At 41.0% G+C, this 24,198-nt stretch overlaps 1 pseudogene across 1 annotated transcript in view; it reads left to right on the top strand.

Annotated features, from left to right (window-relative positions):
* The window catches only part of LOC146756776 (uncharacterized), a 59,053-nt pseudogene that overhangs the window by 7,995 nt on the left and 26,860 nt on the right, over positions 1-24,198 (top strand). The window contains exons 9-12 of the transcript XR_014937374.1: positions 1,019-1,088; positions 2,333-2,393; positions 2,759-2,943; positions 3,721-3,868. The product of XR_014937374.1 is annotated as an uncharacterized LOC146756776 (transcript). The remainder of the gene's footprint in view (positions 1-1,018; positions 1,089-2,332; positions 2,394-2,758; positions 2,944-3,720; positions 3,869-24,198) is intronic.

The following is a 24,198-nucleotide window of genomic DNA, read 5'->3' as shown; positions in this document are numbered from 1 at the left end:
TTGGCTGTAATTTTGAGTTCCTTCTACGTGAGAGGTCGATGGATCAATAGCAAGCTAATTCTCTAGGGAGCCATCATATTTGTGAAGGAGTATTTGCCCTGTGAGAGAGGGCTGAGAAAGTGGACTTACTCAGCCTGAAGAAGAGGCAGCTTTGAAGGGCCCTAACTGCAGCGTCCAATGCAGATGAGAAGACAAAGCCAGATGCTTCCCTGTGATACTTGACAGGAAGCGAAGATGGCAAGAGGTATAAATGGAAGCAAGATGGTTTCTAGCTGGAGATGAAAAGTGTTGCCATGATAAGGATGGCAAAATAGAGAAGTTGTGAACCTTCTCTTGGAGGTGTTCAAGACTAGACTGAATAAAACCCTGACCAACTTTTCCTGACCTCAAAGCTGAGCTGGCTTTAAGTAGTTGGTTGAGAGACTTCCAGAGATCCCTTTTGACCTGACCTATCCTATAGTCTTAGGTGTGAGTTACTACCTTCACTGAACTGATAAAAACTTGGGGGTGTAGTATAGCATGCCCTGCTAATGCTCCTTTTGTCTCAAGTATATCATTTTTTGATTCACTGTAGAGAAATGCTGGTGATTCTTCTAGCTAGGGATAACCTATAGCTCCTGAGTATGCTTTTTGATTTTCTTTGTATTTATAAATATACTTTATTTATAATCCATAGCAAGGTACGGCAGCAAAAAATGGTAGATATTGTAGATATGTCTGATTTGTTTTTCAGTATAATTTGAAAAAGCATTTGTTTTGTAAATACTTTCCTTCATGCTGTTCTTATTGAATTGGCCACTTCAGCTTCTGTACTCTTATGAGCTGTTTTCATGTTAAATGTCTGTATTGGTTAATTTTTAGTATGCAAAATCTAATCTCAACATGTCGATTTATATTTGAACAGCAATGGATGACTTTTTCGAAGGATACTCAACAAGGTGAGTCTTATAAAAATACCAAATGCTTATTTGAGGAATTATTTGAGAGGACCAGTACTTACTTTTCGTTGTTTTTGAAGTTCTGAAAAAGAGGGCAGTAATGGCACCTGGAATAATTCTGAGGAAGAAGAACTGGATTTTACAGCCAAGGTATGGTGCCTTTATGGGAAAATAGTTGTGTAAAATAAGTGATTTGAAGGCAATTTCCTATGAGATAGAAGGAAACTCTTTTTCCAGCCAATTCTTTGTTTGTTTTTTTTTTTTTTTTTTTTTTCCTCCTTAAGAAGAGTCTCTCATCTGCCAACCTTTCTTCTGCTGTAAGTTTTTCCTAAAAATTGTTGCTTTGGCAGAACATGCAGTAGATTTGTGGTTTGAGGCAAAAGAGTAGATATTAAGATAAACTACCACATTGTATTAGTTGTTCATTGAGTGAGATTTGCCAACCCTAGGAATTGATAAGTTAATAAATAACCTGTTCTGTTCTCTTTCAAACTTCACAATTGTTTCCCCTAATTTACATGATAGGATGATTAATGAAAAAGAACACGATAATGAAAAAGAACATTTATTTATCAAAATCTAGTGAAATTGTTCATCACCTGGTTCTCTTTCCTTCCTCACTAGGTTCCTCAAGTGTTCGATACTTGAGTTGCTCAAATAATTATTTTTTCTTTCTTTTTTCCTTCTGTGGGATGACATTCCGTGCTTGTATATAATCTCACACTGCATGACTATCTTCATTTTTTGAATATTTGGACTTTTCTCTTTATAAGCTCCATGTGCTTATCCTGCTGTTTTTATGAATGTTCCAAAGGATTACCAGTTTTTTCAATGGCGTCTGGAGTATTTAGTCTGTTGCACTGGGATTCTGCAGTGATTAGGAACTTTAGTTTGTTAGTTCAGCACACTCTGTAATGCTGGAGATGTAAGCATGTGTACTTTAAAATTTTTTCTATTTTCTTACATTGATTTTAGGGGAAGTGATTCAAATTTCTAGCATTATTTTGAAATTTACAGATATTTCACTAAGTGGAGTTATATTAACTAATTTATTCTTCAAGCTTCAGGAACTTTAATTGATACTTGAGTTGTGCATACTTACAAGTAAGTTATTGCGAGTGTAGTTGTATTTTACCAATGGATTAAAATACCTTTTTAGAATTGTTATGCATTTACAGATAGTTTTGAATAGTCACTGACTTGTACACAAGAGGAGAGGAATGTTTGTGTAATTAAAGTTGAAGGATCTAGCAAGTATCTTAGTCCTTTCAAAAGGGGACAGCCTGGTTGTATTTACTGTTCAAGATTTGATGTAAGTAAAGGATTTGCTTTAAAACAAAAAAGCAAACAAAAACAGATCAAATAATTCTTTTAAAATGTGTTTTTATTTGCAGAAGCCACAGAAGCCAAACTTGACATCGTTAATGAATGTTCCCCAAAAGTTCAGAAATAATGGTAAGTTATTTGGAAAGTACTTCATAATACAATGACATACAAAAGTAAACTTACTAAGTAATTTCATTTCGGTTTTTGTTGTTGTTGTTTTCACTTGGCTGTAGTAATTGAGGAAAGTAGTGTTATAAGAACAGAACAGATGGTCATGTCAGAATAAAATAAGTAAGATAATGGAAATGACCATACTGAGTCCCCTCCTAAGCCTTTGTGTCTGATGTGTCCTTCTCCCATCCTGCCCTTACCTGGCTTCTTTTCCATACAGTCCCAGATGACTACTTTCCTGTGTTTTTAATGGGTAAAATGCCTGCTGCTATTTATATAACCCATTTGATTCATATTCCTCTTTCCCTTTCTCATGCTTTAAGGTGGTGGTGATAGTTCTAGAATTGAAATTCCTAAGTCACAGAAGAAAAGCCTCAAACAAAAAAAACCAACAGGTGCAAATCTGAGCAGAGGAGAATGTGGAGAGTTGTTGAAACAAGATGTCTCAGATTCAAGCAACCTTGAGGAAGATTTATTGGTGGAAGAGGAAGAAGGGCAGTGCAAAGAGGTACATAATAAATTCCATGAAACACTAAAACAAGAAAGTGAAAACCTGGGCCTAAATAGATATGAGGAAAATCTATGGGCAGCATTTCCCTCAAGCACAAAAGTAAGTGTACAGGGATGATTCAATTGGAAGAGTTTGTTAAGGGTAATACAGGTAAGCGACAGTAAATATTTTCCTGTTAATACTCAATCACGTATCTGTATTCAATCATTGTATTTTGATACTGAAAACATCTTGTTCATAGCCAAACTCAGACATTATTTTCAATATTTTTATTATGAGATTGGAGAGTTTTGGAAGGAGAAAGACAGGAAACTTCATTCTTTCTGGAATCTGTGCACTTTCTGTTATGTAAAACTGAGGGAATGGATAATATCCATTAGAAGTTGTAGCCATTTAGTAGAATTCATGAGGTAATGACTGGAAATGAAGAAACAAAAGGAAGTTTTGAATGAAATTGAGGGCAGGAAACTAGTGAAATTGTGAGATATGTAGGCAGAAAGAAGACTTTCTGAATAATATCAATGAAACTGCATTTAGATTGACACAAGGAAGTGCTTCTCAGAGGTTTTGCATAGCCAGAGATGAGGTTTACAACATGAGGCACTGCAGTTTAATTGCGCAGATTCCCACTAAAAATTGTAGGCCTTTAGAAACCATGTTGCACTTTGCTTCATTTAAGTCTTACCCAAGAAAACCGTTTTCCAAGTTGTTAATGGGTGGTGAAGTAGATATTGATTTCTGTGCTTTTCAGCTGTTTTGGTCAATCTGTTTTAGAAGGAGTCACCTAAATGGAAAGAAGAACAGGAGAAGGAAGATACTAGAAGGAAGCTGCAAACGACAGTTTTGGGGGATGTGAAACATTCTGTTTCTAGTAATAAACATCAAGTCCGTAAAGTTTCAGAAGACACAGCTTATGCGAGAAGTGAGTTTAAATATGATCCTGATTGCTCCTCTATAAGTATTAATGTTCAGTAAATAAAGTAAAATGATGATTATCCTCAAAGATGATAAACTTTCCTGTTACCTGTGAACCCTAGCCTGCTGTGGTAGAGAAGGTCTGCAGCTTTTGTTTTTTTTCGTTCTTACCTAACGGTCACAAATGGTGGTGCTGGATTCCTAATGATTATGTATGATGCAAGTTTCTTTATTAATTTTGTTGCTGTGTTCTCCTTGATGCCGTCTGAACAAAACAAGAAGCTAATCTAATCTATCTTCTGTGTGACAATATTGTTTCCCTTTCCGATGCTACTATCTGATTGAAAAGCTGTGGTTTTTCAGGGCTTCAGCCAAAAGCAGACCTGAGTCAAACTCAGAGAAGACTCTTCCAGTACCTCAACTTGTTCAGTTGTAGAATGTAGGAGATCTCTCCTTTGCTAAACCTTTGTGGGCTTGAGAGCATGACCAGCTCAGAGAGAGTTGGGTAATTTGGCATAGACCCCAGGGTGTGAAAACAGAAGATACTATTTCCATTGTCTGATTCCAGAGCACTGCTTGTTGCAGTAGACTTCTTCAGAGCATGTGTAGCTATTGGTCAGATGCTGCACAGAACATTGTCCAAACATGGTGAACGTAGCCATGTCAGCTGTCCTGCTTGGGCATCTTCTGCTGGAAAACAGATGAAGAGGAGTGAAGAGAATACTGTGATGTGACAGGATGTAAAGTTACCCTTGAGTGGGACTCACTGTTTGGTTTGTTCTTTGCTGTAGAATTACTGCTCGTCTTTCAGATCCTTTATTTGACTGATGGGGTATAAAAGTGTAGTGCAGTATATTTCTCAGTGTCTGTATTTCTCCTTTTTTTTTGTAGAAGCCCAACCCACAGTAGGAGCAGAGAAAAAGGAAGAGTCTGATTCTCCTTGGGATTCTGAGGTACTTTCTGTGAAATGTGCATCTCCCCGGTCTGTGGGAGAGCCAGATGAGAACTACGTGAGAGCTTGCCTTTGCGTTGAGCCCTGCCCCTGGTGAGGCTTATTTACCCCATATTGCTGCTGCTCGATGTCCTGTATCTGAGGGTCAACGAAATACTTGTAGTGTAGGTTCTGTGTGGAGATAGTACTGGGACAAAGTTAGGTTAAGCTTCTTGTATCGGCCCTTTGGTTGCAGGCTTTTGAGTTGATTTTCTAGCACAGTAGTGAAACAGAATAACTACTTCCCCTCTAGTCTTTGTTGTTGGGAAAAAAACTAATTCCCCACTCCTTTCTTAAAAATACGAGACTTTCTAGATAGCTTAATCGCTATCAGCTTTGCCTTTTTGGCCTTTAAGCAAATCAAATCTTGCTTTTGCAACGTAGTGATGCACTCACTCAACATTGTGGGACATGTGCCCCAGCAATGTAGGCTGATATTTGAATGCCAGGTGCAAATTTGATGCCAATGTTCAATCAACACAGAGCTGCAGCTTCTTGTTCACAATCAACATCTTGATTTCCTGTGTTAATTTCTTGTGTGGCTCTGTGATTTGCCAGCCTTAATCAACATTATGGAATAGTTTAGATGAATTGTGAGGATTTTTTTGCCCTTTTATTTAAAATGCAAAAGCCTTTGTTAGATTTTATTTTAAAAAAATTGTTTTGTACAAATTCTTACGCGTATGTACTGTATTATACAGCCGTGTTCTGAAGGTTCGAGGAAAGCATCTCCTCCTGTGTTTCTCCCACCTGCAGTTGAACATGGAGTACGCTTGCAGAGTGTTTCAGGGGAGCACAACAAGGGTAACTATCTGATAGATTGGATTTGTCTGTGTTTATAGACAAGTGAACTTTTTCTTTTGTTTTCCTTGTTAGTCCTGTTGTTCAGTGAGTATGTGCTGTAGCAATGAAGTGCTTGGCTGATGTTAATTAACAGCAGTGAACACTGAACTTGCTGGCCTGCTTGATTAGTCCAGGCGGTTCTTGCGTTCATTATGTATACTTTTTGGATATGTGTTTGTTTGGGTGTTTTTCTTTGCTTTAAGTGGTTGCTTAAAGTGGTGGGAGTGGTATCTGGTTTAAGATTTAGCTGTGAACCCTAGCCTGCTGTGGTAGAGAAGGTCTGCAGCTTTTGTTGCTTTTCGTTCTTTCCTAAAGGTCACAAATGGTGGTGCTGGGTTCCTAATGATTATGTATGATGCAAGTTTCTTTATTAATTTTGTTGCTGTGTTCTCCTTGATCTGCACAAAACAAGTAGGTAGTCTAGTGTGCCTTGTGTGTGACACTATTAATTCCCTTTCTAATGGGTACTATCAGATTGAAAAGCTGTGGTTTTTCAGGGCTTCAGCCAAGAGCTGACCTGATTCAAAGTCAGAGAAGACTCTTCCAGTGCCTCACCTTGTTCAGTTGTAAAATGTAGGAGATCTCTCCTGTGCTACTCGTTTGTATGCTTGAGAGCATGACCTCAGAGAGAGGTGGGTGCTTAGGTACTCACCCCAGGGTCTCAGAGCAGAAGATAGTATGTCCGTCTCCAGAGGATATCTTGTTGCTGTAGATGTTTTCAGAGCTCGTGTAGCTATTGGTCAGTTGCTGCTCAGAAGGTGTGGAAGCAGCACTCACGGTGCATTCACTTTTCTCTTAGTGCATTTTATGTGCAAAGAGTTTATTTTGGAAAAGCGTGAATAGTCAGCACTCAGGCTGTAATCAGCAGTTACGGTTTTCCAGAGTGGACGCCATTGCTCCTGTCTGGCTCATTCCTGTAAATTTTCCTTGCGTTTCTGTGTGAGTCAATGCTGAGTTTGTTTTACATAATGGAGTAGCTTAGAAGAGAGAACTGACTGTGGTCTGCTCTAGATGGGAGTTTGGTGGTCAGAAGATACTAGACTTTGAAGTGATAAGATTTAAAATGCTTGCAGTGTTCTGGACTGTATTGGAGCTGTGAGCTTCTGTTTCATTCCTAAATGTCAGTTTCTTATGTATGTACCTGGTCAGAAGTTGCAGGATTATGAATCATGGTCAGGTGAGGTATCCCTTGATAGCACTAAGCAAGGAGCCGTGTGTGTTGGCAGCTTCCTCTTAGTGTGAGGTTGTTTTGTATCGTGCTTTTGTGGTATGTCCTGTAGAGTGGAATGTGATAGTAAGTGCCAGATGATGGAGGTGTAGGCAAGAGGGAAGATGACTCAGGGTGTCCATATGCTGAGACTGAAGCATGCTGGAGTTTCTTCCTTAACGTTGTCCCAACACGAGGGACATTGTCATGTCAGCCACCATTCTTATGCATCTTTTGCTGGAAAAGAAATGAAGAGGAGAAAACAGAATACTGTGATGTGACTGGGTGTAAAGCTACCGTTGAGTGTAACTCATTTCTTGGTTTGTCCTTTGCTGTAGTACTGTTACTCATCTTTCAGATCCTTTGTTTGACTGATGGGGTATAAAAGTGGAGTGCAGTAAATTCTCAGTGTCTCTCTTTGTCCATTTTTTTGTAGGTGCTCTGCCAGCAGTAGGAACAGAGAAAAAGGAAGAGTCTGATTCTCCCTGGGATTCTGAGGTACTTTCTGTGATATGTGCATCTCCCTGGTCTGTGGGAGAGCCAGATGAGAACTACGTGAGAGCTTGCCTTTGCGTTGAGCCCCGCCCCTGGTGAGGCTTATTTACCCCATGTTGCTGCTGCTCGATGTCCTGTATCTGAGGGTCATTGAAATACCTGTAGCGTAGGTTCTCTGTTGAGATAGTACTGGGACAAAGTTATGTCAGACTACTTACGTTGGCCTCCTGGCTGCAGGCTTTGGAGTTGATTTTCTAGCACAGTTTTAATACAGCAGTTTATTGCTGCTTTTAAACTTATGAACTTCTCAGGCATATTTTTGTGAGGATTTTTTTTTTTCCTACTATTCAGATCTATTCTGCTGATCCAGTCAGAGTTTAACGGATGCCAATACACTGAGCAACCCAGACATTTAGATTTTTCTGTATAGAACCTCTGTCTTCTCTAGATAGACTTAATCCGATTTTGAAAATCATGTTCAGCAGACACCAAGTGTGCTGGCTGTGTTTATCCTTTCTGTCTGATAATTCTCAAGATGAGAGTGAGCAGGGTCTGTAGCTACTTCCCCTCTAGCCTTTGTTGTTGGGAAAAAAACTAATTCCCCACTCCTTTCTTAAAAATACAAGACTTTCTAGATAGCTTAATCGCTATCAGCTTTGCCTTTTTGGCCTTTAAGCAAATCAGATCTTGCTTTTGCAACGTAGTGATGCACTCACTCAACATTGTGGGACATGTGCCCCAGCAATGTAGGCTGATATTTGAATGCCAGGTGCAAATTTGATGCCAATGTTCAATCAACACAGAGCTGCAGCTTCTTGTTCACAATCAACATCTTGATTTCCTGTGTTAATTTCTTGTGTGGCTCTGTGATTTGCCAGCCTTAATCAACATTATGGAATAGTTTAGATGAATTGTGAGGATTTTTTTGCCCTTTTATTTAAAATGCAAAAGCCTTTCTTAGATTTTATTTTAAAAAAATTGTTTTGTACAAATTCTTACGCGTATGTACTGTATTATACAGCCGTGTTCTGAAGGTTCAAGGAAAGCATCTCCTCCTGTGTTTCTCCCACCTGCAGTTGAACATGGAGTACGCTTGCAGAGTGTTTCAGGGGAGCACAACAAGGGTAACTATCTCATAGATTGGATTTGTCTGTGTTTATAGACAAGTGAACTTTTTCTTTTGTTTTCCTTGTTAGTCCTGTTGTTCAGTGAGTATGTGCTGTAGCAATGAAGTGCTTGGCTGATGTTAATTAACAGCAGTGAACACTGAACTTGCTGGCCTGCTTGATTAGTCCAGGCGGTTCTTGCGTTCATTATGTATACTTTTTGGATATGTGTTTGTTTGGGTGTTTTTCTTTGCTTTAAGTGGTTGCTTAAAGTGGTGGGAGTGGTATCTGGTTTAAGATTTAGCTGTGAACCCTAGCCTGCTGTGGTAGAGAAGGTCTGCAGCTTTTGTTGCTTTTCGTTCTTTCCTAAAGGTCACAAATGGTGGTGCTGGGTTCCTAATGATTATGTATGATGCAAGTTTCTTTATTAATTTTGTTGCTGTGTTCTCCTTGATCTGCACAAAACAAGTAGGTAGTCTAGTGTGCCTTGTGTGTGACACTATTGATTCCCTTTCTAATGGGTACTATCAGATTGAAAAGCTGTGGTTTTTCAGGGCTTCAGCCAAGAGCTGACCTGATTCAAAGTCAGAGAAGACTCTTCCAGTGCCTCACCTTGTTCAGTTGTAAAATGTAGGAGATGTCTCCTGTGCTACTCGTTTGTATGCTTGAGAGCATGACCTCAGAGAGAGGTGGGTGCTTAGGTACTCACCCCAGGGTCTCAGAGCAGAAGATAGTATGTCCGTCTCCAGAGGATATCTTGTTGCTGTAGATGTTTTCAGAGCTCGTGTAGCTATTGGTCAGTTGCTGCTCAGAAGGTGTGGAAGCAGCACTCACGGTGCATTCACTTTTCTCTTAGTGCATTTTATGTGCAAAGAGTTTATTTTGGAAAAGCGTGAATAGTCAGCACTCAGGCTGTAATCAGCAGTTACGGTTTTCCAGAGTGGACGCCATTGCTCCTGTCTGGCTCATTCCTGTAAATTTTCCTTGCGTTTCTGTGTGAGTCAATGCTGAGTTTGTTTTACATAATGGAGTAGCTTAGAAGAGAGAACTGACTGTGGTCTGCTCTAGATGGGAGTTTGGTGGTCAGAAGATACTAGACTTTGAAGTGATAAGATTTAAAATGCTTGCAGTGTTCTGGACTGTATTGGAGCTGTGAGCTTCTGTTTCATTCCTAAATGTCAGTTTCTTATGTATGTACCTGGTCAGAAGTTGCAGGATTATGAATCATGGTCAGGTGAGGTATCCCTTGATAGCACTAAGCAAGGAGCCGTGTGTGTTGGCAGCTTCCTCTTAGTGTGAGGTTGTTTTGTATCGTGCTTTTGTGGTATGTCCTGTAGAGTGGAATGTGATAGTAAGTGCCAGATGATGGAGGTGTAGGCAAGAGGGAAGATGACTCAGGGTGTCCATATGCTGAGACTGAAGCATGCTGGAGTTTCTTCCTTAACGTTGTCCCAACACGAGGGACATTGTCATGTCAGCCACCATTCTTATGCATCTTTTGCTGGAAAAGAAATGAAGAGGAGAAAACAGAATACTGTGATGTGACTGGGTGTAAAGCTACCGTTGAGTGTAACTCATTTCTTGGTTTGTCCTTTGCTGTAGTACTGTTACTCATCTTTCAGATCCTTTGTTTGACTGATGGGGTATAAAAGTGGAGTGCAGTAAATTCTCAGTGTCTCTCTTTGTCCATTTTTTTGTAGGTGCTCTGCCAGCAGTAGGAACAGAGAAAAAGGAAGAGTCTGATTCTCCCTGGGATTCTGAGGTACTTTCTGTGATATGTGCATCTCCCCAGTCTGTGGGAGAGCCAGATGAGAACTACGTGAGAGCTTGCCTTTGCGTTGAGCCCCGCCCCTGGTGAGGCTTATTTACCCCATGTTGCTGCTGCTCGATGTCCTGTATCTGAGGGTCATTGAAATACCTGTAGCGTAGGTTCTCTGTTGAGATAGTACTGGGACAAAGTTATGTCAGACTACTTACGTTGGCCTCCTGGCTGCAGGCTTTGGAGTTGATTTTCTAGCACAGTTTTAATACAGCAGTTTATTGCTGCTTTTAAACTTATGAACTTCTCAGGCATATTTTTGTGAGGATTTTTTTTTTTCCTACTATTCAGATCTATTCTGCTGATCCAGTCAGAGTTTAACGGATGCCAATACACTGAGCAACCCAGACATTTAGATTTTTCTGTATAGAACCTCTGTCTTCTCTAGATAGACTTAATCCGATTTTGAAAATCATGTTCAGCAGACACCAAGTGTGCTGGCTGTGTTTATCCTTTCTGTCTGATAATTCTCAAGATGAGAGTGAGCAGGGTCTGTAGCTACTTCCCCTCTAGCCTTTGTTGTTGGGAAAAAAACTAATTCCCCACTCCTTTCTTAAAAATACAAGACTTTCTAGATAGCTTAATCGCTATCAGCTTTGCCTTTTTGGCCTTTAAGCAAATCAAATCTTGCTTTTGCAACGTAGTGATGCACTCACTCAACATTGTGGGACATGTGCCCCAGCAATGTAGGCTGATATTTGAATGCCAGGTGCAAATTTGATGCCAATGTTCAATCAACACAGAGCTGCAGCTTCTTGTTCACAATCAACATCTTGATTTCCTGTGTTAATTTCTTGTGTGGCTCTGTGATTTGCCAGCCTTAATCAACATTATGGAATAGTTTAGATGAATTGTGAGGATTTTTTTGCCCTTTTATTTAAAATGCAAAAGCCTTTGTTAGATTTTATTTTAAAAAAATTGTTTTGTACAAATTCTTACGCGTATGTACTGTATTGTACAGCCGTGTTCTGAAGGTTCGAGGAAAGCATCTCCTCCTGTGTTTCTCCCACCTGCAGTTGAACATGGAGTACGCTTGCAGAGTGTTTCAGGGGAGCACAACAAGGGTAACTATCTCATAGATTGGATTTGTCTGTGTTTATAGACAAGTGAACTTTTTCTTTTGTTTTCCTTGTTAGTCCTGTTGTTCAGTGAATATGTGCTGTAGCAATGAAGTGCTTGGCTGATGTTAATTAACAGCAGTGAACATTGAACTTGCTGGCCTGCTTGATTAGTCCAGGCGGTTCTTGCGTTCATTATGTATACTTTTTGGATATGTATTTGTTCGGGTGTTTTTCTTTGCTTTAAGTGGTTGCTTAAAGTGGTGGGAGGTGTATCTGGTTTAAGATTTAGCTGTGAACCCTAGCCTGCTGTGGTAGAGAAGGTCTGCAGCTTTTGTTGCTTTTCGTTCTTTCCTAAAGGTCACAAATGGTGGTGCTGGGTTCCTAATGATTATGTATGATGCAAGTTTCTTTATTAATTTTGTTGCTGTGTTCTCCTTGATCTGCACAAAACAAGTAGGTAGTCTAGTGTGCCTTGTGTGTGACACTATTGATTCCCTTTCTAATGGGTACTATCAGATTGAAAAGCTGTGGTTTTTCAGGGCTTCAGCCAAGAGCTGACCTGATTCAAAGTCAGAGAAGACTCTTCCAGTGCCTCACCTTGTTCAGTTGTAAAATGTAGGAGATCTCTCCTGTGCTACTCGTTTGTATGCTTGAGAACATGACCTGATCAGAGAGAGGTGGGTGCTTAGGTACTCACCCCAGGGTCTCAGAGCAGAAGATAGTATGTCCGTCTCCAGAGGATATCTTGTTGCTGTAGATGTTTTCAGAGCTCGTGTAGCTATTGGTCAGTTGCTGCTCAGAAGGTGTGGAAGCAGCACTCACGGTGCATTCACTTTTCTCTTAGTGCATTTTATGTGCAAAGAGTTTATTTTGGAAAAGCATGAATAGTCAGCACTCAGGCTGGAATCAGCAGTTACGGTTTTCCAGAGTGGACGCCATTGCTCCTGTCTGGCTCATTCCTGTAAATTTTCCTTGCGTTTCTGTGTGAGTCAATGCTGAGTTTGTTTTACATAATGGAGTAGCTTAGAAGAGAGAACTGACTGTGGTCTGCTCTAGATGGGAGTTTGGTGGTCAGAAGATACTAGACTTTGAAGTGATAAGATTTAAAATGCTTGCAGTGTTCTGGACTGTATTGGAGCTGTGAGCTTCTGTTTCATTCCTAAATGTCACTCCTTATGTATGTACCTGGTCAGAAGTTGCAGGATTATGAATCATGGTCAGGTGAGGTATCCCTTGATAGCACTAAGCAAGGAGCCGTGTGTGTTGGCAGCTTCCTCTTAGTGTGAGGTTGTTTTGTATCGTGCTTTTGTGGTATGTCCTGTAGAGTGGAATGTGATAGTAAGTGCCAGATGATGGAGGTGTAGGCAAGAGGGAAGATGACTCAGGGTGTCCATATGCTGAGACTGAAGCATGCTGGAGTTTCTTCCTTAACGTTGTCCCAACACGAGGGACATTGTCATGTCAGCCACCATTCTTATGCATCTTTTGCTGGAAAAGAAATGAAGAGGAGAAAACAGAATACTGTGATGTGACTGGGTGTAAAGCTACCGTTGAGTGTAACTCATTTCTCGGTTTGTCCTTTGCTGTAGTACTGTTACTCATCTTTCAGATCCTTTGTTTGACTGATGGGGTATAAAAGTGGAGTGCAGTAAATTCTCAGTGTCTCTCTTTGTCCATTTTTTTGTAGGTGCTCTGCCAGCAGTAGGAACAGAGAAAAAGGAAGAGTCTGATTCTCCCTGGGATTCTGAGGTACTTTCTGTGATATGTGCATCTCCCCGGTCTGTGGGAGAGCCAGATGAGAACTACGTGAGAGCTTGCCTTTGCGTTGAGCCCCGCCCCTGGTGAGGCTTATTTACCCCATGTTGCTGCTGCTCGATGTCCTGTATCTGAGGGTCATTGAAATACCTGTAGCGTAGGTTCTCTGTTGAGATAGTACTGGGACAAAGTTATGTCAGACTACTTACGTTGGCCTCCTGGCTGCAGGCTTTGGAGTTGATTTTCTAGCACAGTTTTAATACAGCAGTTTATTGCTGCTTTTAAACTTATGAACTTCTCAGGCATATTTTTGTGAGGATTTTTTTTTTTCCTACTATTCAGATCTATTCTGCTGATCCAGTCAGAGTTTAACGGATGCCAATACACTGAGCAACCCAGACATTTAGATTTTTCTGTATAGAACCTCTGTCTTCTCTAGATAGACTTAATCCGATTTTGAAAATCATGTTCAGCAGACACCAAGTGTGCTGGCTGTGTTTATCCTTTCTGTCTGATAATTCTCAAGATGAGAGTGAGCAGGGTCTGTAGCTACTTCCCCTCTAGCCTTTGTTGTTGGGAAAAAAACTAATTCCCCACTCCTTTCTTAAAAATACAAGACTTTCTAGATAGCTTAATCGCTATCAGCTTTGCCTTTTTGGCCTTTAAGCAAATCAAATCTTGCTTTTGCAACGTAGTGATGCACTCACTCAACATTGTGGGACATGTGCCCCAGCAATGTAGGCTGATATTTGAATGCCAGGTGCAAATTTGATGCCAATGTTCAATCAACACAGAGCTGCAGCTTCTTGTTCACAATCAACATCTTGATTTCCTGTGTTAATTTCTTGTGTGGCTCTGTGATTTGCCAGCCTTAATCAACATTATGGAATAGTTTAGATGAATTGTGAGGATTTTTTTGCCCTTTTATTTAAAATGCAAAAGCCTTTCTTAGATTTTATTTTAAAAAAATTGTTTTGTACAAATTCTTACGCGTATGTACTGTATTGTACAGCCGTGTTCTGAAGGTTCAAGGAAAGCATCTCCTCCTGTGTTTCTCCCACCTGCAGTTGAACATGGAGTACGCTTGCAGAGTGTTTCAGGGGAGCACAACAAGGGTAACTATCTCATAGATTGGATTTGTCTGTGTTTATAGACAAGTGAACTTTTTCTTTTGTTTTCCTTGTTAGTCCTATTGTTCAGTGAGTATGTGCTGTAGCAATGAAGTGCTTGGCTGATGTTAATTAACAGCAGCGAACACTGAACTTGCTGGCCTGCTTGATTAGTCCAGGCGGTTCTTGCGTTCATTATGTATACTTTTTGGATATGTGTTTGTTCGGGTGTTTTTCTTTGCTTTAAGTGGTTGCTTAAAGTGGTGGGAGGTGTATCTGGTTTAAGATTTAGCTGTGAACCCTAGCCTGCTGTGGTAGAGAAGGTCTGCAGCTTTTGTTGCTTTTCGTTCTTTCCTAAAGGTCACAAGTGGTGGTGCTGGGTTCCTAATGATTATGTATGATGCAAGTTTCTTTATTAATTTTGTTGCTGTGTTCTCCTTGATCTGCACAAAACAAGTAGGTAGTCTAGTGTGCCTTGTGTGTGACACTATTGATTCCCTTTCTAATGGGTACTATCAGATTGAAAAGCTGTGGTTTTTCAGGGCTTCAGCCAAGAGCTGACCGGATTCAAAGTCAGAGAAGACTCTTCCAGTGCCTCACCTTGTTCAGTTGTAAAATGTAGGAGATGTCTCCTGTGCTACTCGTTTGTATGCTTGAGAGCATGACCTCAGAGAGAGGTGGGTGCTTAGGTACTCACCCCAGGGTCTCAGAGCAGAAGATAGTATGTCCGTCTCCAGAGGATATCTTGTTGCTGTAGATGTTTTCAGAGTTTGCGTAGCTATTGGTCAGTTGCTGCTCAGAAGGTGTGGAAGCAGCACTCACGGTGCATTCACTTTTCTCTTAGTGCATTTTATGTGCAAAGAGTTTATTTTGGAAAAGCATGAATAGTCAGCACTCAGGCTGGAATCAGCAGTTATGGTTTTCCAGAGTGGACGCCATTGCTCCTGTCTGGCTCATTCCCGTAAATTTTCCTTGCGTTTCTGTGTGAGTCAATGCTGAGTTTGTTTTACATAATGGAGTAGCTTAGAAGAGAGAACTGACTGTGGTCTGCTCTAGATGGGAGTTTGGTGGTCAGAAGATACTAGACTTTGAAGTGATAAGATTTAAAATGCTTGCAGTGTTCTGGACTGTATTGGAGCTGTGAGCTTCTGTTTCATTCCTAAATGTCAGTCCTTATGTATGTACCTGGTCAGAAGTTGCAGGATTATGAATCATGGTCAGGTGAGGTATCCCTTGATAGCACTAAGCAAGGAGCCGTGTGTGTTGGCAGCTTCCTCTTAGTGTGAGGTTGTTTTGTATCGTGCTTTTGTGATATGTCCTGTAGAGTGGAATGTGATAGTAAGTGCCAGATGATGGAGGTGTAGGCAAGAGGGAAGATGACTCAGGGTGTCCATATGCTGAGACTGAAGCATGCTGGAGTTTCTTCCTTAACGTTGTCCCAACACGAGGGACATTGTCATGTCAGCCACCATTCTTATGCATCTTTTGCTGGAAAAGAAATGAAGAGGAGAAAACAGAATACTGTGATGTGACTGGGTGTAAAGCTACCGTTGAGTGTAACTCATTTCTCGGTTTGTCCTTTGCTGTAGTACTGTTACTCATCTTTCAGATCCTTTGTTTGACTGATGGGGTATAAAAGTGGAGTGCAGTAAATTCTCAGTGTCTCTCTTTGTCCATTTTTTTGTAGGTGCTCTGCCAGCAGTAGGAACAGAGAAAAAGGAAGAGTCTGATTCTCCCTGGGATTCTGAGGTACTTTCTGTGATATGTGCATCTCCCCGGTCTGTGGGAGAGCCAGATGAGAACTACGTGAGAGCTTGCCTTTGCGTTGAGCCCCGCCCCTGGTGAGGCTTATTTACCCCATGTTGCTGCTGCTCGATGTCCTGTATCTGAGGGTCATTGAAATACCTGTAGCGTAGGTTCTCTGTTGAGATAGTACTGGGACAAAGTTATGTCAGACTACTTACGTTGGCCTCCTGGCTGCAGGCTTTGGAGTTGATTTTCTAGCACAGTTTTAATACAGCAGTTTATTGCTGCTTTTAAACTTATGAACTTCTCAGGCATATTTTTGTGAGGATTTTTTTTTTTCCTACTATTCAGATCTATTCTGCTGATCCAGTCAGAGTTTAACGGATGCCAATACACTGAGCAACCCAGACATTTAGATTTTTCTGTATAGAACCTCTGTCTTCTCTAGATAGACTTAATCCGATTTTGAAAATCATGTTCAGCAGACACCAAGTGTGCTGGCTGTGTTTATCCTTTCTGTCTGATAATTCTCAAGATGAGAGTGAGCAGGGTCTGTAGCTACTTCCCCTCTAGCCTTTGTTGTTGGGAAAAAAACTAATTCCCCACTCCTTTCTTAAAAATACAAGACTTTCTAGATAGCTTAATCGCTATCAGCTTTGCCTTTTTGGCCTTTAAGCAAATCAAATCTTGCTTTTGCAACGTAGTGATGCACTCACTCAACATTGTGGGACATGTGCCCCAGCAATGTAGGCTGATATTTGAATGCCAGGTGCAAATTTGATGCCAATGTTCAATCAACACAGAGCTGCAGCTTCTTGTTCACAATCAACATCTTGATTTCCTGTGTTAATTTCTTGTGTGGCTCTGTGATTTGCCAGCCTTAATCAACATTATGGAATAGTTTAGATGAATTGTGAGGATTTTTTTGCCCTTTTATTTAAAATGCAAAAGCCTTTGTTAGATTTTATTTTAAAAAAATTGTTTTGTACAAATTCTTACGCGTATGTACTGTATTGTACAGCCGTGTTCTGAAGGTTCGAGGAAAGCATCTCCTCCTGTGTTTCTCCCACCTGCAGTTGAACATGGAGTACGCTTGCAGAGTGTTTCAGGGGAGCACAACAAGGGTAACTATCTCATAGATTGGATTTGTCTGTGTTTATAGACAAGTGAACTTTTTCTTTTGTTTTCCTTGTTAGTCCTGTTGTTCAGTGAATATGTGCTGTAGCAATGAAGTGCTTGGCTGATGTTAATTAACAGCAGTGAACATTGAACTTGCTGGCCTGCTTGATTAGTCCAGGCGGTTCTTGCGTTCATTATGTATACTTTTTGGATATGTATTTGTTCGGGTGTTTTTCTTTGCTTTAAGTGGTTGCTTAAAGTGGTGGGAGGTGTATCTGGTTTAAGATTTAGCTGTGAACCCTAGCCTGCTGTGGTAGAGAAGGTCTGCAGCTTTTGTTGCTTTTCGTTCTTTCCTAAAGGTCACAAATGGTGGTGCTGGGTTCCTAATGATTATGTATGATGCAAGTTTCTTTATTAATTTTGTTGCTGTGTTCTCCTTGATCTGCACAAAACAAGTAGGTAGTCTAGTGTGCCTTGTGTGTGACACTATTGATTCCCTTTCTAATGGGTACTATCAGATTGAAAAGCTGTGGTTTTTCAGGGCTTCAGCCAAGAGCTGACCTGATTCAAAGTCAGAGAAGACTCTTCCAGTGCCTCACCTTGTTCAGTTGTAAAATGTAGGAGATCTCTCCTGTGCTACTCGTTTGTATGCTTGAGAACATGACCTGATCAGAGAGAGGTGGGTGCTTAGGTACTCACCCCAGGGTCTCAGAGCAGAAGATAGTATGTCCGTCTCCAGAGGATATCTTGTTGCTGTAGATGTTTTCAGAGCTCGTGTAGCTATTGGTCAGTTGCTGCTCAGAAGGTGTGGAAGCAGCACTCACGGTGCATTCACTTTTCTCTTAGTGCATTTTATGTGCAAAGAGTTTATTTTGGAAAAGCATGAATAGTCAGCACTCAGGCTGGAATCAGCAGTTACGGTTTTCCAGAGTGGACGCCATTGCTCCTGTCTGGCTCATTCCTGTAAATTTTCCTTGCGTTTCTGTGTGAGTCAATGCTGAGTTTGTTTTACATAATGGAGTAGCTTAGAAGAGAGAACTGACTGTGGTCTGCTCTAGATGGGAGTTTGGTGGTCAGAAGATACTAGACTTTGAAGTGATAAGATTTAAAATGCTTGCAGTGTTCTGGACTGTATTGGAGCTGTGAGCTTCTGTTTCATTCCTAAATGTCACTCCTTATGTATGTACCTGGTCAGAAGTTGCAGGATTATGAATCATGGTCAGGTGAGGTATCCCTTGATAGCACTAAGCAAGGAGCCGTGTGTGTTGGCAGCTTCCTCTTAGTGTGAGGTTGTTTTGTATCGTGCTTTTGTGGTATGTCCTGTAGAGTGGAATGTGATAGTAAGTGCCAGATGATGGAGGTGTAGGCAAGAGGGAAGATGACTCAGGGTGTCCATATGCTGAGACTGAAGCATGCTGGAGTTTCTTCCTTAACGTTGTCCCAACACGAGGGACATTGTCATGTCAGCCACCATTCTTATGCATCTTTTGCTGGAAAAGAAATGAAGAGGAGAAAACAGAATACTGTGATGTGACTGGGTGTAAAGCTACCGTTGAGTGTAACTCATTTCTCGGTTTGTCCTTTGCTGTAGTACTGTTACTCATCTTTCAGATCCTTTGTTTGACTGATGGGGTATAAAAGTGGAGTGCAGTAAATTCTCAGTGTCTCTCTTTGTCCATTTTTTTGTAGGTGCTCTGCCAGCAGTAGGAACAGAGAAAAAGGAAGAGTCTGATTCTCCCTGGGATTCTGAGGTACTTTCTGTGATATGTGCATCTCCCCGGTCTGTGGGAGAGCCAGATGAGAACTACGTGAGAGCTTGCCTTTGCGTTGAGCCCCGCCCCTGGTGAGGCTTATTTACCCCATGTTGCTGCTGCTCGATGTCCTGTATCTGAGGGTCATTGAAATACCTGTAGCGTAGGTTCTCTGTTGAGATAGTACTGGGACAAAGTTATGTCAGACTACTTACGTTGGCCTCCTGGCTGCAGGCTTTGGAGTTGATTTTCTAGCACAGTTTTAATACAGCAGTTTATTGCTGCTTTTAAACTTATGAACTTCTCAGGCATATTTTTGTGAGGATTTTTTTTTTTCCTACTATTCAGATCTATTCTGCTGATCCAGTCAGAGTTTAACGGATGCCAATACACTGAGCAACCCAGACATTTAGATTTTTCTGTATAGAACCTCTGTCTTCTCTAGATAGACTTAATCCGATTTTGAAAATCATGTTCAGCAGACACCAAGTGTGCTGGCTGTGTTTATCCTTTCTGTCTGATAATTCTCAAGATGAGAGTGAGCAGGGTCTGTAGCTACTTCCCCTCTAGCCTTTGTTGTTGGGAAAAAAACTAATTCCCCACTCCTTTCTTAAAAATACAAGACTTTCTAGATAGCTTAATCGCTATCAGCTTTGCCTTTTTGGCCTTTAAGCAAATCAAATCTTGCTTTTGCAACGTAGTGATGCACTCACTCAACATTGTGGGACATGTGCCCCAGCAATGTAGGCTGATATTTGAATGCCAGGTGCAAATTTGATGCCAATGTTCAATCAACACAGAGCTGCAGCTTCTTGTTCACAATCAACATCTTGATTTCCTGTGTTAATTTCTTGTGTGGCTCTGTGATTTGCCAGCCTTAATCAACATTATGGAATAGTTTAGATGAATTGTGAGGATTTTTTTGCCCTTTTATTTAAAATGCAAAAGCCTTTCTTAGATTTTATTTTAAAAAAATTGTTTTGTACAAATTCTTACGCGTATGTACTGTATTGTACAGCCGTGTTCTGAAGGTTCAAGGAAAGCATCTCCTCCTGTGTTTCTCCCACCTGCAGTTGAACATGGAGTACGCTTGCAGAGTGTTTCAGGGGAGCACAACAAGGGTAACTATCTCATAGATTGGATTTGTCTGTGTTTATAGACAAGTGAACTTTTTCTTTTGTTTTCCTTGTTAGTCCTATTGTTCAGTGAGTATGTGCTGTAGCAATGAAGTGCTTGGCTGATGTTAATTAACAGCAGCGAACACTGAACTTGCTGGCCTGCTTGATTAGTCCAGGCGGTTCTTGCGTTCATTATGTATACTTTTTGGATATGTGTTTGTTCGGGTGTTTTTCTTTGCTTTAAGTGGTTGCTTAAAGTGGTGGGAGGTGTATCTGGTTTAAGATTTAGCTGTGAACCCTAGCCTGCTGTGGTAGAGAAGGTCTGCAGCTTTTGTTGCTTTTCGTTCTTTCCTAAAGGTCACAAGTGGTGGTGCTGGGTTCCTAATGATTATGTATGATGCAAGTTTCTTTATTAATTTTGTTGCTGTGTTCTCCTTGATCTGCACAAAACAAGTAGGTAGTCTAGTGTGCCTTGTGTGTGACACTATTGATTCCCTTTCTAATGGGTACTATCAGATTGAAAAGCTGTGGTTTTTCAGGGCTTCAGCCAAGAGCTGACCGGATTCAAAGTCAGAGAAGACTCTTCCAGTGCCTCACCTTGTTCAGTTGTAAAATGTAGGAGATGTCTCCTGTGCTACTCGTTTGTATGCTTGAGAGCATGACCTCAGAGAGAGGTGGGTGCTTAGGTACTCACCCCAGGGTCTCAGAGCAGAAGATAGTATGTCCGTCTCCAGAGGATATCTTGTTGCTGTAGATGTTTTCAGAGTTTGCGTAGCTATTGGTCAGTTGCTGCTCAGAAGGTGTGGAAGCAGCACTCACGGTGCATTCACTTTTCTCTTAGTGCATTTTATGTGCAAAGAGTTTATTTTGGAAAAGCATGAATAGTCAGCACTCAGGCTGGAATCAGCAGTTATGGTTTTCCAGAGTGGACGCCATTGCTCCTGTCTGGCTCATTCCCGTAAATTTTCCTTGCGTTTCTGTGTGAGTCAATGCTGAGTTTGTTTTACATAATGGAGTAGCTTAGAAGAGAGAACTGACTGTGGTCTGCTCTAGATGGGAGTTTGGTGGTCAGAAGATACTAGACTTTGAAGTGATAAGATTTAAAATGCTTGCAGTGTTCTGGACTGTATTGGAGCTGTGAGCTTCTGTTTCATTCCTAAATGTCAGTCCTTATGTATGTACCTGGTCAGAAGTTGCAGGATTATGAATCATGGTCAGGTGAGGTATCCCTTGATAGCACTAAGCAAGGAGCCGTGTGTGTTGGCAGCTTCCTCTTAGTGTGAGGTTGTTTTGTATCGTGCTTTTGTGATATGTCCTGTAGAGTGGAATGTGATAGTAAGTGCCAGATGATGGAGGTGTAGGCAAGAGGGAAGATGACTCAGGGTGTCCATATGCTGAGACTGAAGCATGCTGGAGTTTCTTCCTTAACGTTGTCCCAACACGAGGGACATTGTCATGTCAGCCACCATTCTTATGCATCTTTTGCTGGAAAAGAAATGAAGAGGAGAAAACAGAATACTGTGATGTGACTGGGTGTAAAGCTACCGTTGAGTGTAACTCATTTCTCGGTTTGTCCTTTGCTGTAGTACTGTTACTCATCTTTCAGATCCTTTGTTTGACTGATGGGGTATAAAAGTGGAGTGCAGTAAATTCTCAGTGTCTCTCTTTGTCCATTTTTTTGTAGGTGCTCTGCCAGCAGTAGGAACAGAGAAAAAGGAAGAGTCTGATTCTCCCTGGGATTCTGAGGTACTTTCTGTGATATGTGCATCTCCCCGGTCTGTGGGAGAGCCAGATGAGAACTACGTGAGAGCTTGCCTTTGCGTTGAGCCCCGCCCCTGGTGAGGCTTATTTACCCCATGTTGCTGCTGCTCGATGTCCTGTATCTGAGGGTCATTGAAATACCTGTAGCGTAGGTTCTCTGTTGAGATAGTACTGGGACAAAGTTATGTCAGACTACTTACGTTGGCCTCCTGGCTGCAGGCTTTGGAGTTGATTTTCTAGCACAGTTTTAATACAGCAGTTTATTGCTGCTTTTAAACTTATGAACTTCTCAGGCATATTTTTGTGAGGATTTTTTTTTTTCCTACTATTCAGATCTATTCTGCTGATCCAGTCAGAGTTTAATGGATGCCAATACATTGAGCAACCCAGACATTTAGATTTTTCTGTATAGAACCTCTGTCTTCTCTAGATAGACTTAATCCGATTTTGAAAATCATGTTCAGCAGACACCAAGTGTGCTGGCTGTGTTTATCCTTTCTGTCTGATAATTCTCAAGATGAGAGTGAGCAGGGTCTGTAGCTACTTCCCCTCTAGCCTTTGTTGTTGGGAAAAAAACTAATTCCCCACTCCTTTCTTAAAAATACAAGACTTTCTAGATAGCTTAATCGCTATCAGCTTTGCCTTTTTGGCCTTTAAGCAAATCAAATCTTGCTTTTGCAACGTAGTGATGCACTCACTCAACATTGTGGGACATGTGCCCCAGCAATGTAGGCTGATATTTGAATGCCAAGTGCAAATTTGATGCCAATGTTCAATCAACACAGAGCTGCAGCTTCTTGTTCACAATCAACATCTTGATTTCCTGTGTTAATTTCTTGTGTGGCTCTGTGATTTGCCAGCCTTAATCAACATTATGGAATAGTTTAGATGAATTGTGAGGATTTTTTTGCCCTTTTATTTAAAATGCAAAAGCCTTTGTTAGATTTTATTTTAAAAAAATTGTTTTGTACAAATTCTTACGCGTATGTACTGTATTATACAGCCGTGTTCTGAAGGTTCGAGGAAAGCATCTCCTCCTGTGTTTCTCCCACCTGCAGTTGAACATGGAGTACGCTTGCAGAGTGTTTCAGGGGAGCACAACAAGGGTAACTATCTGATAGATTGGATTTGTCTGTGTTTATAGACAAGTGAACTTTTTCTTTTGTTTTCCTTGTTAGTCCTGTTGTTCAGTGAGTATGTGCTGTAGCAATGAAGTGCTTGGCTGATGTTAATTAACAGCAGTGAACACTGAACTTGCTGGCCTGCTTGATTAGTCCAGGCGGTTCTTGCGTTCATTATGTATACTTTTTGGATATGTATTTGTTCGGGTGTTTTTCTTTGCTTTAAGTGGTTGCTTAAAGTGGTGGGAGGTGTATCTGGTTTAAGATTTAGCTGTGAACCCTAGCCTGCTGTGGTAGAGAAGGTCTGCAGCTTTTGTTGCTTTTCGTTCTTTCCTAAAGGTCACAAATGGTGGTGCTGGGTTCCTAATGATTATGTATGATGCAAGTTTCTTTATTAATTTTGTTGCTGTGTTCTCCTTGATCTGCACAAAACAAGTAGGTAGTCTAGTGTGCCTTGTGTGTGACACTATTGATTCCCTTTCTAATGGGTACTATCAGATTGAAAAGCTGTGGTTTTTCAGGGCTTCAGCCAAGAGCTGACCTGATTCAAAGTCAGAGAAGACTCTTCCAGTGCCTCACCTTGTTCAGTTGTAAAATGTAGGAGATCTCTCCTGTGCTACTCGTTTGTATGCTTGAGAGCATGACCTCAGAGAGAGGTGGGTGCTTAGGTACTCACCCCAGGGTCTCAGAGCAGAAGATAGTATGTCCGTCTCCAGAGGATATCTTGTTGCTGTAGATGTTTTCAGAGCTCGTGTAGCTATTGGTCAGTTGCTGCTCAGAAGGTGTGGAAGCAGCACTCACGGTGCATTCACTTTTCTCTTAGTGCATTTTATGTGCAAAGAGTTTATTTTGGAAAAGCATGAATAGTCAGCACTCAGGCTGTAATCAGCAGTTATGGTTTTCCAGAGTGGACGCCATTGCTCCTGTCTGGCTCATTCCCGTAAATTTTCCTTGCGTTTCTGTGTGAGTCAATGCTGAGTTTGTTTTACATAATGGAGTAGCTTAGAAGAGAGAACTGACTGTGGTCTGCTCTAGATGGGAGTTTGGTGGTCAGAAGATACTAGACTTTGAAGTGATAAGATTTAAAATGCTTGCAGTGTTCTGGACTGTATTGGAGCTGTGAGCTTCTGTTTCATTCCTAAATGTCAGTCCTTATGTATGTACCTGGTCAGAAGTTGCAGGATTATGAATCATGGTCAGGTGAGGTATCCCTTGATAGCACTAAGCAAGGAGCCGTGTGTGTTGGCAGCTTCCTCTTAGTGTGAGGTTGTTTTGTATCGTGCTTTTGTGATATGTCCTGTAGAGTGGAATGTGATAGTAAGTGCCAGATGATGG

Source organism: Coturnix japonica, chromosome 26 (genome assembly GCF_054131305.1).
Source record: "Coturnix japonica strain WE chromosome 26, WE-NBRP24, whole genome shotgun sequence".
Classification (NCBI taxonomy): domain Eukaryota; kingdom Metazoa; phylum Chordata; class Aves; order Galliformes; family Phasianidae; genus Coturnix; species Coturnix japonica.
This window is presented reverse-complemented; position numbering and strand designations above follow the sequence as displayed.